We start from the raw sequence: 20,511 nt of genomic DNA on the forward strand, positions 1-20,511 counted from the left end.
GCAGACACACACACAGTGCAGACACACACACACAGTGCAGACACACACACACACAGTGCAGACACACACACACACAGTGTAGACACACACACAGTGCAGACACACACACACACAGTGCATACACACACACACACAGTGTAGACACACACACAGTGCAGACACACACACAGTGCACACACACGCACACAGTGCAGACACACACACACACACAGTGTAGACACACACACACACACAGTGTAGACACACACACACACAGGGCAGACACACACACACACAGTGTAGACACACACACAGTGCAGACACACACACACAGTGCAGACACACACACACAGTGCAGACACACACACACACAGTGCAGACACACACGAACACAGTGTAGACACACACACAGTGCAGACACACACACACACAGTGCAGACACACACACACAGTGCAGACACACACACACAGTGTAGACACACACACACAGTGTAGACACACACACAGTGCAGACACACACACACAGTGCAGACACACACACACACACACACAGTGCAGACACACACACACACACAGTGCAGACACACACACACAGTGCAGACACACACACAGTGTAGACACACACACAGTGCAGACACACACACACAGTGCAGACACACACACACAGTGTAGACACACACACACACACAGTGCAGACACACACACACAGACAGTGCAGACACACACACACACACAGTGCAGACACACACACACACACACACACAGTGCAGACACACACACAGTGTAGACACACACACAGTGCAGACACACACACACAGTGCAGACACACACACACAGTGCAGAAACACACACACACACAGTGTAGACACACACACACACAGTGTAGACACACACACACAGGGCAGACACACACACACAGTGTAGACACACACACACACACACAGTGCAGACACACACACAGACGCAGACACACACACACAGACAGTGCAGACACACACACACAGACAGTGCAGACACACACACAGACAGTGCAGACACACACACACAGTGCAGACACACACACACACACACACACAGTGCAGACACACACACACAGTGCAGACAGAGACACACACACAGTGCAGACACACACACACACAGTGCAGACACATACACAGACGCAGACACACACACAGACACACACACAGTGCAGAGACATGCACACACAGTGCAGAGACACACACACACAGTGCAGAGACACACACAGTGCAGACACACACACACAGTGCAGAAACACACACACACACAGTGCAGAGACACACACACACAGTGCAGACACACACACACACACACACAGTGCAGACACACACACAGACGCAGACACACACACACACAGTGCACAGACACACACAGACACACACACACACAGTGCAGACACACACACACAGTGCAGAGACACACACACACAGTGCAGAGACACACACACAGTGCAGACACAGACACACAGTGCAGACAGACACACACACACACACAGTGCAGACACACACACACACAGTGCAGACACACACACACACAGTGCAGACACACACACACAGTGCAGACACACACACACACAGTGCAGACACAGACACACAGTGCAGACAGACAGACACACACAGTGCAGACACACACAGTGCAGACACACACACACAGTGCAGAGACACACACAGACACACACACACACAGTGCAGACACACACACACAGTGCAGACCCACACACACACACAATGCAGACACACACACACACACAATGCAGACACACACACACAGTGCAGACACACACACACAGTGTAGACACACACACACACAGTGCAGACCCACACACACACAGTGCAGTCACACACACACACAGTGCAGTCACACACACACACAGTGCAGACACACACACACACAGTGCAGACCCACACACACACAGTGCAGACCCACACACACACAGTGCAGACACACACACACTCACACAGTGCAGACACACACACACAGTGCAGACACACACACACAGTGCAGACACACACAGTGCAGACACACACACAGTGCAGACACACACACACACAGCGCAGACACACACACACACACACAGTGCAGACACACACAGACACAGTGCAGACACACACACAGACACAGTGCAGACACACACACACATACACAGTGCAGACACACACACAGTGCAGACACACACACACAGTGCAGACACACACACACACACAGACACAGTGCAGACACACACACAGACACAGTGCAGACACACACACACACAGTGCAGACACACACACACACACAGTGTAGACACACACACACACAGTGCAGACACCCACACACAGACACAGTGCAGACACACACACAGTGTAGACACACACACACAGTGCAGACACACACACACACAGTGCAGACACACACACACAGTGCAGACCCACACACACACAGCGCAGACACACACACACACACAGGGCAGACACACACACACACAGTGCAGACACACACACACACAGTGCAGACACACACACACAGTGCAGACACACACACACACAGTGCAGACACACACACAGTGCAGACACACACACACAGTGCAGACACACACACACACAGTGCAGACACACACACACACAGTGCAGACACACACACACAGAGTGCAGACACACACACACAGTGCAGACACACACACACAGTGCAGACACACACACACACACAGTGCAGACACACACACACAGTGCAGACACACAAACAGTGCAGACACACACACACACAGTGCAGACACACACACACACAGTGCAGACACACACACAGTGCAGACACACACACACAGTGCAGACACACACACACAGTGCAGACACACACACACATAGTGCAGACACACACACACACAGTGCAGACACACACACACACACAGTGTAGACACACACACACACAGTGCAGACACCCACACACAGACACAGTGCAGACACACACACAGTGTAGACACACACACACAGTGCAGACACACACACACACAGTGCAGACCCACACACACACAGCGCAGACACACACACACACACAGTGCAGACACACACACACAGTGCAGACACACACACACACACAGTGCAGACACACACACACACACACAGTGCAGACACACACACACAGTGCAGACACACACACAGTGCAGACACACACACACACAGTGCAGACACACACACACACAGTGCAGACACACACACACACAGTGCAGACACACACACACACACACAGTGCAGACACACACACACACAGTGCAGACACACACACACACACAGTGCAGACACACACACACACAGTGCAGACACACACACAGTGCAGACACACACACACAGTGCAGACACACACACACACAGCGCAGACACACACACACACACACACAGTGCAGACACACACACACACACAGTGCAGACACACACACACACAGTGCAGACACACACACAGACACAGTGCAGACACACACACACACTGCAGACACACACACAGTGCAGACACACACACACAGTGCAGACACACACACACAGTGCAGACACACACACACACAGCGCAGACACACACACACACAGCGCAGACACACACACACACAGTGCAGACACACACACAGACACAGTGCAGACACACACACACACAGTGCAGACACACACACACACTGCAGACACACACACAGTGCAGACACACACACACAGTGCAGACACACACACACACACAGTGCAGACACACACACACACACAGTGCAGACACACACACACACACAGTGCAGACACACACACAGTGTAGACACACACACAGTGTAGACACACACACACAGTGCAGACACACACACACACAGTGCAGACCCACACACACACAGCGCAGACACACACACACACAGCGCAGACACACACACACACAGTGCAGACACACACACACACAGTGCAGACACACACACACAGTGCAGACACACACACACACACAGTGCAGACACACACACACACAGTGCAGACACACACACACACAGTGCAGACACACACACACACACAGTGCAGACACACACACACAGTGCAGACACACACACAGTGCAGAGACACACACAGTGCAGAGACACACACAGTGCAGACACACACACAGTGCAGACACACACAGTGCAGACACACACACACAGTGCAGACACACACACACACACACACACAGTGCAGACACACACACACAGTGCAGACACACACACACAGTGCAGACACACACACACACACAGTGCAGACACACACACACAGTGCAGACACACACACACAGTGTAGACACACACACACACACACAGTGCAGACACACACACACACAGTGTAGACACACACACACAGTGCAGACACACACACAGACACAGACACACACAGTGCAGACACACACACAGTGCAGAGACACACACAGTGCAGACACACACACACAGTGCAGAAACACACACACACAGTGCAGACACACACACACACAGTGCAGACACACACACACACACAGTGTAGACACACACACACACAGTGCAGACACACACACAGTGTAGAAACACACACACAGTGCAGACACACACACACAGTGCAGACACACACACACACACAGTGCAGACACACACACACACAGTGCAGACACACACACACACAGTGCAGACACACACACAGTGTAGACACACACACAGTGCAGACACACACACAGTGCAGACACACACACACACAGTGCAGACACACACACAGTGCAGACACACACACACAGTGCAGACACACACACACACACAGTGTAGACACACACACACAGTGCAGACACACACACACAGACAGTGCAGACACACACACACACACACACAGTGCAGACACACACACACACACAGTGCAGACACACACACAGTGTAGACACACACACACACAGTGCAGACACACACACAGTGTAGACACACACACAGTGCAGACACACACACACAGTGCAGACACACACACACAGTGCAGAAACACACACACACACAGTGTAGACACACACACACACACAGTGTAGACACACACACACAGGGCAGACACACACACACACAGTGTAGACACACACACAGTGCAGACACACACACACAGACAGTGCAGACACACACACACAGACAGTGCAGACACACACACAGACAGTGCAGACACACACACAGACAGTGCAGACACACACACACACAGTGCAGACACACACACACACAGTGCAGTCACACACACACACACACAGTGCAGACACACACACACACAGTGCAGACACACACACACAGTGCAGACAGAGACACACACACAGTGCAGACACACACACAGACGCAGACACACACACAGACACACACACAGTGCAGAGACACACACACACAGTGCAGAGACACACACACACAGTGCAGAGACACACACACACAGTGCAGAGACACACACAGTGCAGACACACACACACAGTGCAGAAACACACACACACACAGTGCAGAGACACACACACACAGTGCAGACACACACACACACACAGTGCAGACACACACACACACAGTGCACAGACACACACACACACACAGTGCAGACACACACACACAGTGCAGAGACACACACACACAGTGCAGAGACACACACACAGTGCAGACAGAGACACACAGTGCAGACAGACACACACACACACACAGTGCAGACACACACACACACAGTGCAGACACACACACACAGTGCAGACACACACACACACACAGTGCAGACACACACACACAGTGCAGACACAGACACACAGTGCAGACACAGACACACAGTGCAGACAGACAGACACACACAGTGCAGACACACACAGTGCAGACACACACACAGACGCAGACACACACACACAGTGCAGAGACACACACAGACACACACACACAGTGCAGACACACACACACAGTGCAGACCCACACACACACACAATGCAGACACACACACACACACACAATGCAGACACACACACACACAGTGCAGACACACACACACAGTGTAGACACACACACACACACAGTGCAGACACACACACACACAGTGCAGACACACACACACAGTGCAGACACACACACACACACACACAGTGCAGACACACACACACAGTGGAGACACAGACACACAGTGCAGACAGACAGACACACACAGTGCAGACACACACAGTGCAGACACACACACAGACGCAGACACACACACACAGTGCAGAGACACACACAGACACACACACACACAGTGCAGACACACACACACACAGTGCAGACACACACACACACACAATGCAGACACACACACACACACAATGCAGACACACACACACAGTGCAGACACACACACACACACACACAGTGCAGTCACACACACACACAGTGCAGTCACACACACACACAGTGCAGACACACACACACACAGTGCAGACCCACACACACACAGTGCAGACACACACACACTCACACAGTGCAGACACACACACAGTGCAGACACACACACACAGTGCAGACACACACACACAGTGCAGACACACACAGTGCAGACACACACACAGTGCAGACACACACACACACAGTGCAGACACACACACACACACACAGTGCAGACACACACACAGACACAGTGCAGACACACACACACATACACAGTGCAGACACACACAGTGCAGACACACACACACAGTGCAGACACACACACACACACACAGACACAGTGCAGACACACACACACAGTGCAGACACACACACAGACACAGTGCAGACACACACACACACAGTGCAGACACACACACACACAGTGCAGACACACACACACACAGTGCAGACACACACACACAGTGCAGACACACACACAGTGCAGACACACACACACACACAGTGCAGACACACACACACAGAGTGCAGACACACACACACAGTGCAGACACACACACACACACACAGTGCAGACACACACACACAGTGCAGACACACACACAGTGCAGACACACACACAGTGCAGACACACACACACACAGTGCAGACACACACACACACAGTGCAGACACACACACACAGTGCAGACACACACACACATAGTGCAGACACACACACACACAGTGCAGACACACACACACAGACACAGTGCAGACACACACACACACACAGTGTAGACACACACACACACAGTGCAGACACCCACACACAGACACAGTGCAGACACACACACAGTGCAGACACACACACACAGTGCAGACACACAAACAGTGCAGACACACACACACACAGTGCAGACGCACACACACACAGTGCAGACACACACACAGTGCAGACACACACACACAGTGCAGACACACACACACAGTGCAGACACACACACACATAGTGCAGACACACACACACACAGTGCAGACACACACACACACACAGTGTAGACACACACACACACAGTGCAGACACCCACACACAGACACAGTGCAGACACACACACAGTGTAGACACACACACACAGTGCAGACACACACACACACAGTGCAGACACACACACACAGTGCAGACCCACACACACACAGCGCAGACACACACACACACACAGTGCAGACACACACACACAGTGCAGACACACACACACACACAGTGCAGACACACACACACACACAGTGCAGACACACACACACACACACAGTGCAGACACACACACACAGTGCAGACACACACACAGTGCAGACACACACACACAGTGCAGACACACACACACACAGTGCAGACACACACACACACAGTGCAGACACACACACACACAGTGCAGACACACACACACACACACAGTGCAGACACACACACACACACACACAGTGCAGACACACACACACACAGTGCAGACACACACACACACAGTGCAGACACACACACACACTGCAGACACACACACAGTGCAGACACACACACACAGTGCAGACACACACACACAGTGCAGACACACACACACACAGCGCAGACACACACACACACAGTGCAGACACACACACACACAGTGCAGACACACACACAGACACAGTGCAGACACACACACACACAGTGCAGACACACACACACACTGCAGACACACACACAGTGCAGACACACACACACAGTGCAGACACACACACACACACACAGTGCAGACACACACACACACACAGTGCAGACACACACACACACACAGTGCAGACACACACACAGTGTAGACACACACACAGTGTAGACACACACACACAGTGCAGACACACACACACACAGTGCAGACCCACACACACACAGTGCAGACCCACACACACACAGCGCAGACACACACACACACAGTGCAGACACACACACACAGTGCAGACACACACACACACAGTGCAGACACACACACACAGTGCAGACACACACACACACACAGTGCAGACACACACACACACAGTGCAGACACACACACACACAGTGCAGACACACACACACACACAGTGCAGACACACACACACAGTGCAGAGACACACACAGTGCAGAGACACACACAGTGCAGACACACACACAGTGCAGACACACACACAGTGCAGACACACACAGTGCAGACACACACACACACTGTGCAGACACACACACACACACACACACAGTGCAGACACACACACACAGTGCAGACACACACACACACACAGTGCAGACACACACACACACACACAGTGCAGACACACACACACACACACACAGTGCAGACACACACACACACACACTGCAGACACACACACACACACACTGCAGACACACACACAGTGCAGACACACACACACAGTGCAGACACACACACACACACACAGTGCAGACACACACACACACACAGTGCAGACACACACACAGTGTAGACACACACACAGACAGTGCAGACCCACACACAGACAGTGCAGACCCACACACACACAGCGCAGACACACACACACAGTGCAGACACACACACACAGTGCAGACACACACACACACACACAGTGCAGACACACACACACACACACACACAGTGCAGACACACACAGTGCAGACACACACACAGTGCAGACACACACACACACACAGTGCAGACACACACACACAGTGCAGACACACACACACACACACACACAGTGCAGACACACACAGTGCAGACACACACACACACTGTGCAGACACACACACACACTGTGCAGACACACACACACACAGTGCAGACACACACACACACAGTGCAGACACACACACACACACAGTGCAGACACACACACACACACAGTGCAGACACACACACACAGTGCAGACACACACACACACACACAGTGCAGACACACACACACACAGTGTAGACACACACACACAGTGCAGAAACACACACACACACAGTGTAGACACACACACAGTGCAAACACACACAGACACACACAGTGCAGACACACACACAGTGCAGAGACACACACAGTGCAGACACACACACAGTGCAGAAACACACACACACAGTGCAGACACACACACACACAGTGTAGAAACACACACACAGTGTAGACACACACACACAGTGCAGACACACACACAGTGTAGACACACACACAGTGTAGACACACACACAGTGCAGACACACACACACAGTGCAGACACACACACACAGTGCAGAAACACACACACACACAGTGTAGACACACACACACACAGTGTAGACACACACACACAGGGCAGACACACACACACAGTGTAGACACACACACACACACACAGTGCAGACACACACACAGACGCAGACACACACACACAGACAGTGCAGACACACACACACAGACAGTGCAGACACACACACAGACAGTGCAGACACACACACACAGTGCAGACACACACACACACAGTGCAGACAGAGACACACACACAGTGCAGACACACACACACACAGTGCAGACACATACACAGACGCAGACACACACACAGACACACACACAGTGCAGAGACATGCACACACAGTGCAGAGACACACACACACAGTGCAGAGACACACACAGTGCAGACACACACACACAGTGCAGAAACACACACACACACAGTGCAGAGACACACACACACAGTGCAGACACACACACACACACACACAGTGCAGACACACACACAGACGCAGACACACACACACACAGTGCACAGACACACACAGACACACACACACACAGTGCAGACACACACACACAGTGCAGAGACACACACACACAGTGCAGAGACACACACACAGTGCAGACACAGACACACAGTGCAGACAGACACACACACACACACAGTGCAGACACACACACACACAGTGCAGACACACACACACACAGTGCAGACACACACACACAGTGCAGACACACACACACACACAGTGCAGACACAGACACACAGTGCAGACAGACAGACACACACAGTGCAGACACACACAGTGCAGACACACACACACAGTGCAGAGACACACACAGACACACACACACACAGTGCAGACACACACACACAGTGCAGACCCACACACACACACAATGCAGACACACACACACACACAATGCAGACACACACACACAGTGCAGACACACACACACAGTGCAGACACACACACACACAGTGCAGACCCACACACACACAGTGCAGTCACACACACACACAGTGCAGTCACACACACACACAGTGCAGACACACACACACAGTGCAGACCCACACACACACAGTGCAGACACACACACACTCACACAGTGCAGACACACACACACAGTGCAGACACACACACACAGTGCAGACACACACAGTGCAGACACACACACAGTGCAGACACACACACACACAGCGCAGACACACACACACACACACAGTGCAGACACACACAGACACAGTGCAGACACACACACAGACACAGTGCAGACACACACACACATACACAGTGCAGACACACACACAGTGCAGACACACACACACAGTGCAGACACACACACACACACAGACACAGTGCAGACACACACACAGACACAGTGCAGACACACACACACACAGTGCAGACACACACACACACAGTGTAGACACACACACACACAGTGCAGACACCCACACACAGACACAGTGCAGACACACACACAGTGTAGACACACACACACAGTGCAGACACACACACACACAGTGCAGACACACACACACAGTGCAGACCCACACACACACAGCGCAGACACACACACACACACAGTGCAGACACACACACACACAGTGCAGACACACACACACACAGTGCAGACACACACACACAGTGCAGACACACACACACACAGTGCAGACACACACACAGTGCAGACACACACACACAGTGCAGACACACACACACACAGTGCAGACACACACACACACAGTGCAGACACACACACACAGAGTGCAGACACACACACACAGTGCAGACACACACACACAGTGCAGACACACACACACACACAGTGCAGACACACACACACAGTGCAGACACACACAGTGCAGACACACACACACACAGTGCAGACACACACACACACAGTGCAGACACACACACAGTGCAGACACACACACACAGTGCAGACACACACACACAGTGCAGACACACACACACATAGTGCAGACACACACACACACAGTGCAGACACACACACACACACAGTGTAGACACACACACACACAGACACAGTGCAGACACACACACAGTGTAGACACACACACACAGTGCAGACACACACACACACAGTGCAGACCCACACACACACAGCGCAGACACACACACACACACAGTGCAGACACACACACACAGTGCAGACACACACACACACACAGTGCAGACACACACACACACACAGTGCAGACACACACACACACAGTGCAGACACACACACACAGTGCAGACACACACACACAGTGCAGACACACACACACACAGTGCAGACACACACACACACAGTGCAGACACACACACACACAGTGCAGACACACACACACACACACAGTGCAGACACACACACACACAGTGCAGACACACACACACACACAGTGCAGACACACACACACACAGTGCAGACACACACACAGTGCAGACACACACACACAGTGCAGACACACACACACACAGCGCAGACACACACACACACACACAGTGCAGACACACACACACACACAGTGCAGACACACACACAGACACAGTGCAGACACACACACACACAGTGCAGACACACACACACACTGCAGACACACACACAGTGCAGACACACACACACAGTGCAGACACACACACACAGTGCAGACACACACACACACAGCGCAGACACACACACACACAGTGCAGACACACACACAGACACAGTGCAGACACACACACACACAGTGCAGACACACACACACACTGCAGACACACACACAGTGCAGACACACACACACAGTGCAGACACACACACACACACAGTGCAGACACACACACACACACAGTGCAGACACACACACAGTGTAGACACACACACAGTGTAGACACACACACACAGTGCAGACACACACACACACAGTGCAGACCCACACACACACAGCGCAGACACACACACACACAGCGCAGACACACACACACACAGTGCAGACACACACACACACAGTGCAGACACACACACACAGTGCAGACACACACACACACACAGTGCAGACACACACACACACAGTGCAGACACACACACACACAGTGCAGACACACACACACACACAGTGCAGACACACACACACAGTGCAGACACACACACAGTGCAGAGACACACACAGTGCAGAGACACACACAGTGCAGACACACACACAGTGCAGACACACACAGTGCAGACACACACACACAGTGCAGACACACACACACAGTGCAGACACACACACACACACACACACAGTGCAGACCCACACACACAGTGCAGACACACACACACAGTGCAGACACACACACACACACAGTGCAGACACACACACACAGTGCAGACACACACACACAGTGTAGACACACACACACACACACAGTGCAGACACACACACACACAGTGTAGACACACACACACAGTGCAGACACACACACAGACACAGACACACACAGTGCAGACACACACACAGTGCAGAGACACACACAGTGCAGACACACACACACAGTGCAGAAACACACACACACAGTGCAGACACACACACACACAGTGCAGACACACACACACACACAGTGTAGACACACACACACACAGTGCAGACACACACACAGTGTAGAAACACACACACAGTGCAGACACACACACACAGTGCAGACACACACACACACACAGTGCAGACACACACACACACAGTGCAGACACACACACACACAGTGCAGACACACACACAGTGTAGACACACACACAGTGCAGACACACACACAGTGCAGACACACACACACACAGTGCAGACACACACACAGTGCAGACACACACACACAGTGCAGACACACACACACACACAGTGTAGACACACACACACACAGTGCAGACACACACACACAGACAGTGCAGACACACACACACACACACACACAGTGCAGACACACACACACACACAGTGCAGACACACACACAGTGTAGACACACACACACACACAGTGCAGACACACACACAGTGTAGACACACACACACACAGTGCAGACACACACACAGTGTAGACACACACACAGTGCAGACACACACACACAGTGCAGACACACACACAGTGCAGACACACACACACAGTGCAGACACACACACACAGTGCAGAAACACACACACACACAGTGTAGACACACACACACACACAGTGTAGACACACACACACAGGGCAGACACACACACACACAGTGTAGACACACACACAGTGCAGACACACACACACAGACAGTGCAGACACACACACACAGACAGTGCAGACACACACACAGACAGTGCAGACACACACACAGACAGTGCAGACACACACACACACAGTGCAGACACACACACACACAGTGCAGTCACACACACACACACACACACACAGTGCAGACACACACACACACAGTGCAGACACACACACACAGTGCAGACAGAGACACACACACAGTGCAGACACACACACAGACGCAGACACACACACAGACACACACACAGTGCAGAGACACACACACACAGTGCAGAGACACACACACACACAGTGCAGAGACACACACACACAGTGCAGAGACACACACAGTGCAGACACACACACACAGTGCAGAAACACACACACACACAGTGCAGAGACACACACACACAGTGCAGACACACACACACACACAGTGCAGACACACACACACACAGTGCACAGACACACACAGACACACACACACACACAGTGCAGACACACACACACAGTGCAGAGACACACACACACAGTGCAGAGACACACACACAGTGCAGACAGAGACACACAGTGCAGACAGACACACACACACACACAGTGCAGACACACACACACACAGTGCAGACACACACACACAGTGCAGACACACACACACACACAGTGCAGACACACACACACAGTGCAGACACAGACACACAGTGCAGACACAGACACACAGTGCAGACAGACAGACACACACAGTGCAGACACACACAGTGCAGACACACACACAGACGCAGACACACACACACAGTGCAGAGACACACACAGACACACACACACACAGTGCAGACACACACACACAGTGCAGACCCACACACACACACAATGCAGACACACACACACACACAATGCAGACACACACACACACAGTGCAGACACACACACACAGTGTAGACACACACACACACACAGTGCAGACACACACACACACAGTGCAGACACACACACACAGTGCAGACACACACACACACACACACAGTGCAGACACACACACACAGTGCAGACACAGACACACAGTGCAGACAGACAGACACACACAGTGCAGACACACACAGTGCAGACACACACACAGACGCAGACACACACACACAGTGCAGAGACACACACAGACACACACACACACAGTGCAGACACACACACACAGTGCAGACACACACACACACACAATGCAGACACACACACACACACAATGCAGACACACACACACAGTGCAGACACACACACACACACACACAGTGCAGTCACACACACACACAGTGCAGTCACACACACACACAGTGCAGACACACACACACACAGTGCAGACCCACACACACACAGTGCAGACACACACACACTCACACAGTGCAGACACACACACAGTGCAGACACACACACACAGTGCAGACACACACACACAGTGCAGACACACACAGTGCAGACACACACACAGTGCAGACACACACACACACAGTGCAGACACACACACACACACACAGTGCAGACACACACACAGACACAGTGCAGACACACACACACATACACAGTGCAGACACACACAGTGCAGACACACACACACAGTGCAGACACACACACACACACACAGACACAGTGCAGACACACACACACAGTGCAGACACACACACAGACACAGTGCAGACACACACACACACAGTGCAGACACACACACACACAGTGCAGACACACACACACACAGTGCAGACACACACACACAGTGCAGACACACACACAGTGCAGACACACACACACACACAGTGCAGACACACACACACAGAGTGCAGACACACACACACAGTGCAGACACACACACACACACACAGTGCAGACACACACACACAGTGCAGACACACACACAGTGCAGACACACACACAGTGCAGACACACACACACACAGTGCAGACACACACACACACAGTGCAGACACACACACACAGTGCAGACACACACACACATAGTGCAGACACACACACACACAGTGCAGACACACACACACAGACACAGTGCAGACACACACACACACACAGTGTAGACACACACACACAGTGCAGACACCCACACACAGACACAGTGCAGACACACACACAGTGTAGACACACACACACAGTGCAGACACACACACACACACAGCGCAGACACACACACACACAGTGCAGACACACACACACACACAGTGCAGACACACACACACACAGTGCAGACACACACACACACACAGTGCAGACACACACACACACACACACACAGTGCAGACACACACACACAGTGCAGACACACACACACACAGTGCAGACACACACACACACAGTGCAGACACACACACACACAGTGCAGACACACACACACAGTGCAGACACACACACACACAGTGCAGACACACACACACAGTGCAGACACACACACACACAGTGCAGACACACACACACACAGTGCAGACACACACACACACACACAGTGCAGACACACACACACACACACAGTGCAGACACACACACACACACACACAGTGCAGACACACACACACACACAGTGCAGACACACACACACAGTGCAGACACACACACACAGTGCAGACACACACACACACAGCGCAGACACACACACACACACACAGTGCAGACACACACACACACACAGTGCAGACACACACACACACAGTGCAGAGACACACACAGACACAGTGCAGACACACACACACACACAGTGCAGACACACACACACAGTGCAGACACACACACACACAGTGCAGACCCACACACACACAGTGCAGACCCACACACACAGTGCAGACACACACACACACACAGTGCAGACACACACACACACAGTGCAGACACACACACACACAGTGCAGACACACACACACACACAGTGCAGACACACACACACACAGTGCAGACACACACACACAGTGCAGAGACACATACAGTGCAGACACACACACAGTGCAGACACACACACACAGTGCAGACACACACAGTGCAGACACACACACACACTGTGCAGACACACACACACACAGTGCAGACACACACACACACACACACAGTGCAGACACACACACAGTGTAGACACACACACACAGTGTAGACACACACACACAGTGTAGACACACACACACACACAGTGCAGACACACACACACACAGTGTAGACACACACACACAGTGCAGACACACACACAGACACAGACACACACAGTGCAGACACACACACAGTGCAGAGACACACACAGTGCAGACACACACACAGTGCAGAAACACACACACACAGTGCAGAAACACACACACACAGTGCAGACACACACACACACACACACACACACACAGTGTAGACACACACACACAGTGCAGACACACACACAGTGTAGAAACACACACACAGTGCAGACACACACACACAGTGCAGACACACACACACACACAGTGCAGACACACACACAGTGCAGACACACACACACACAGTGCAGACACACACACAGTGTAGACACACACACACACAGTGCAGACACACACACACACAGTGCAGACACACACACAGTGTAGACACACACACAGTGCAGACACACACACACACACAGTGCAGACACACACACAGTGCAGACACACACACACAGTGCAGACACACACACACACAGTGCAGACACACACACAGTGTAGACACACACACACACAGTGCAGACACACACACAGTGTAGACACACACACAGTGCAGACACACACACACAGTGCAGAAACACACACACACACAGTGTAGACACACACACACACACACAGTGTAGACACACACACACAGGGCAGACACACACACACACAGTGTAGACACACACACACAGACAGTGCAGACACACACACAGACAGTGCAGACACACACACAGACAGTGCAGACACACACACACACACACAGTGCAGACACACACACACAGTGCAGACACACACACACACACACACACACAGTGCAGACGCACACACACACAGTGCAGACACACACACACAGTGCAGACAGAGACACACACACAGTGCAGACACACACACATACAGTGCAGACACACACACAGACGCAGACACACACACAGACACACACACAGTGCAGAGACACACACACACAGTGCAGAGACACACACACACAGTGCAGAGACACACACAGTGCAGACACACACACAGTGCAGAAACACACACACACACAGTGCAGAGACACACACACACAGTGCAGACACACACACACACACACACAGTGCAGACACACACACAGACGCAGACACACACACACACAGTGCACAGACACACACAGACACACACACACAGTGCAGACACACACACACAGTGCAGAGACACACACACAGTGCAGACACAGACACACAGTGCAGACAGACACACACACACACACAGTGCAGACACACACACACACAGTGCAGACACACACACACACAGTGCAGACACACACACACAGTGCAGACACACACACACACACACAGTGCAGACACACACACACAGTGCAGACACAGACACACAGTGCAGACAGACAGACACACACAGTGCAGACACACACAGTGCAGACACACAGACGCAGACACACACACACAGTGCAGAGACACACACAGACACACACACACACAGTGCAGACACACACACACAGTGCAGACCCACACACACACACAATGCAGACACACACACAGTGCAGACACACACACACAGTGCAGACACACACACACAGTGTAGACACACACACACACAGTGCAGTCACACACACACACAGTGCAGTCACACACACACACAGTGCAGTCACACACACACACAGTGTAGACCCACACACACACAGTGCAGACCCACACACACACAGTGCAGACACACACACACTCACACAGTGCAGACACACACAGTGCAGACACACACACACAGTGCAGACACACACAGTGCAGACACACACACAGTGCAGACACACACACAGACACAGTGCAGACACACACACACATACACAGTGCAGACACACACACAGTGCAGACACACACACACAGTGCAGACACACACACACACACAGACACAGTGCAGACACACACACACAGTGCAGACACACACACAGACACAGTGCAGACACACACACACACACAGTGCAGACACACACACACAGTGCAGACACACACACACAGTGCAGACACACACACAGTGCAGACACACACACACACACAGTGCAGACACACACACACACACACAGTGCAGACACACACACACACAGTGCAGACACACACACACACACAGTGCAGACACACACACAGTGCAGACACACACACACACAGTGCAGACACACACACACAGTGCAGACACACACACACAGTGCAGACACACACACAGTGCAGACACACACACACATAGTGCAGACACACACACACACAGTGCAGACACACACACACACAGTGCAGACACACACACACAGACACAGTGCAGACACACACACACACACAGTGCAGACACACACACACACACACAGTGTAGACACACACACACAGTGCAGACACCCACACACAGACACAGTGCAGACACACACACAGTGTAGACACACACACACAGTGCAGACACACACACACAGTGCAGACCCACACACACACAGCGCAGACACACACACACACAGCGCAGACACACACACACACACAGCGCAGACACACACACACACAGCGCAGACACACACACACACACAGACGCAGACACACACACAGACACACACACAGTGCAGAGACACACACACACAGTGCAGAGACACACACACACAGTGCAGAGACACACACACACAGTGCAGAGACACACACAGTGCAGACACACACACACAGTGCAGAAACACACACACACACAGTGCAGAGACACACACACACAGTGCAGACACACACACACAAAGTGCAGACACACACACACACAGTGCACAGACACACACAGACACACACACACACACAGTGCAGACACACACACACAGTGCAGAGACACACACACACAGTGCAGAGACACACACACAGTGCAGACAGAGACACACAGTGCAGACAGACACACACACACACACAGTGCAGACACACACACACACAGTGCAGACACACACACACAGTGCAGACACACACACACAGTGCAGACACACACACACACACAGTGCAGACACACACACACAGTGCAGACACAGACACACAGTGCAGACACAGACACACAGTGCAGACAGACAGACACACACAGTGCAGACACACACACAGACGCAGACACACACACACAGTGCAGAGACACACACAGACACACACACACACAGTGCAGACACACACACACAGTGCAGACCCACACACACACACAATGCAGACACACACACACACACAATGCAGACACACACACACACAGTGCAGACACACACACACAGTGTAGACACACACACACACACAGTGAAGACACACACACACACAGTGCAGACACACACACACAGTGCAGACACACACACACAGTGCAGACACAGACACACAGTGCAGACAGACAGACACACACAGTGCAGACACACACAGTGCAGACACACACACAGACGCAGACACACACACACAGTGCAGAGACACACACAGACACACACACACACAGTGCAGACACACACACACAGTGCAGACACACACACACACAATGCAGACACACACACACACA

This window comes from Chiloscyllium punctatum, chromosome 50, assembly GCF_047496795.1.
Source record: "Chiloscyllium punctatum isolate Juve2018m chromosome 50, sChiPun1.3, whole genome shotgun sequence".
Classification (NCBI taxonomy): Eukaryota; Metazoa; Chordata; class Chondrichthyes; order Orectolobiformes; family Hemiscylliidae; genus Chiloscyllium; species Chiloscyllium punctatum.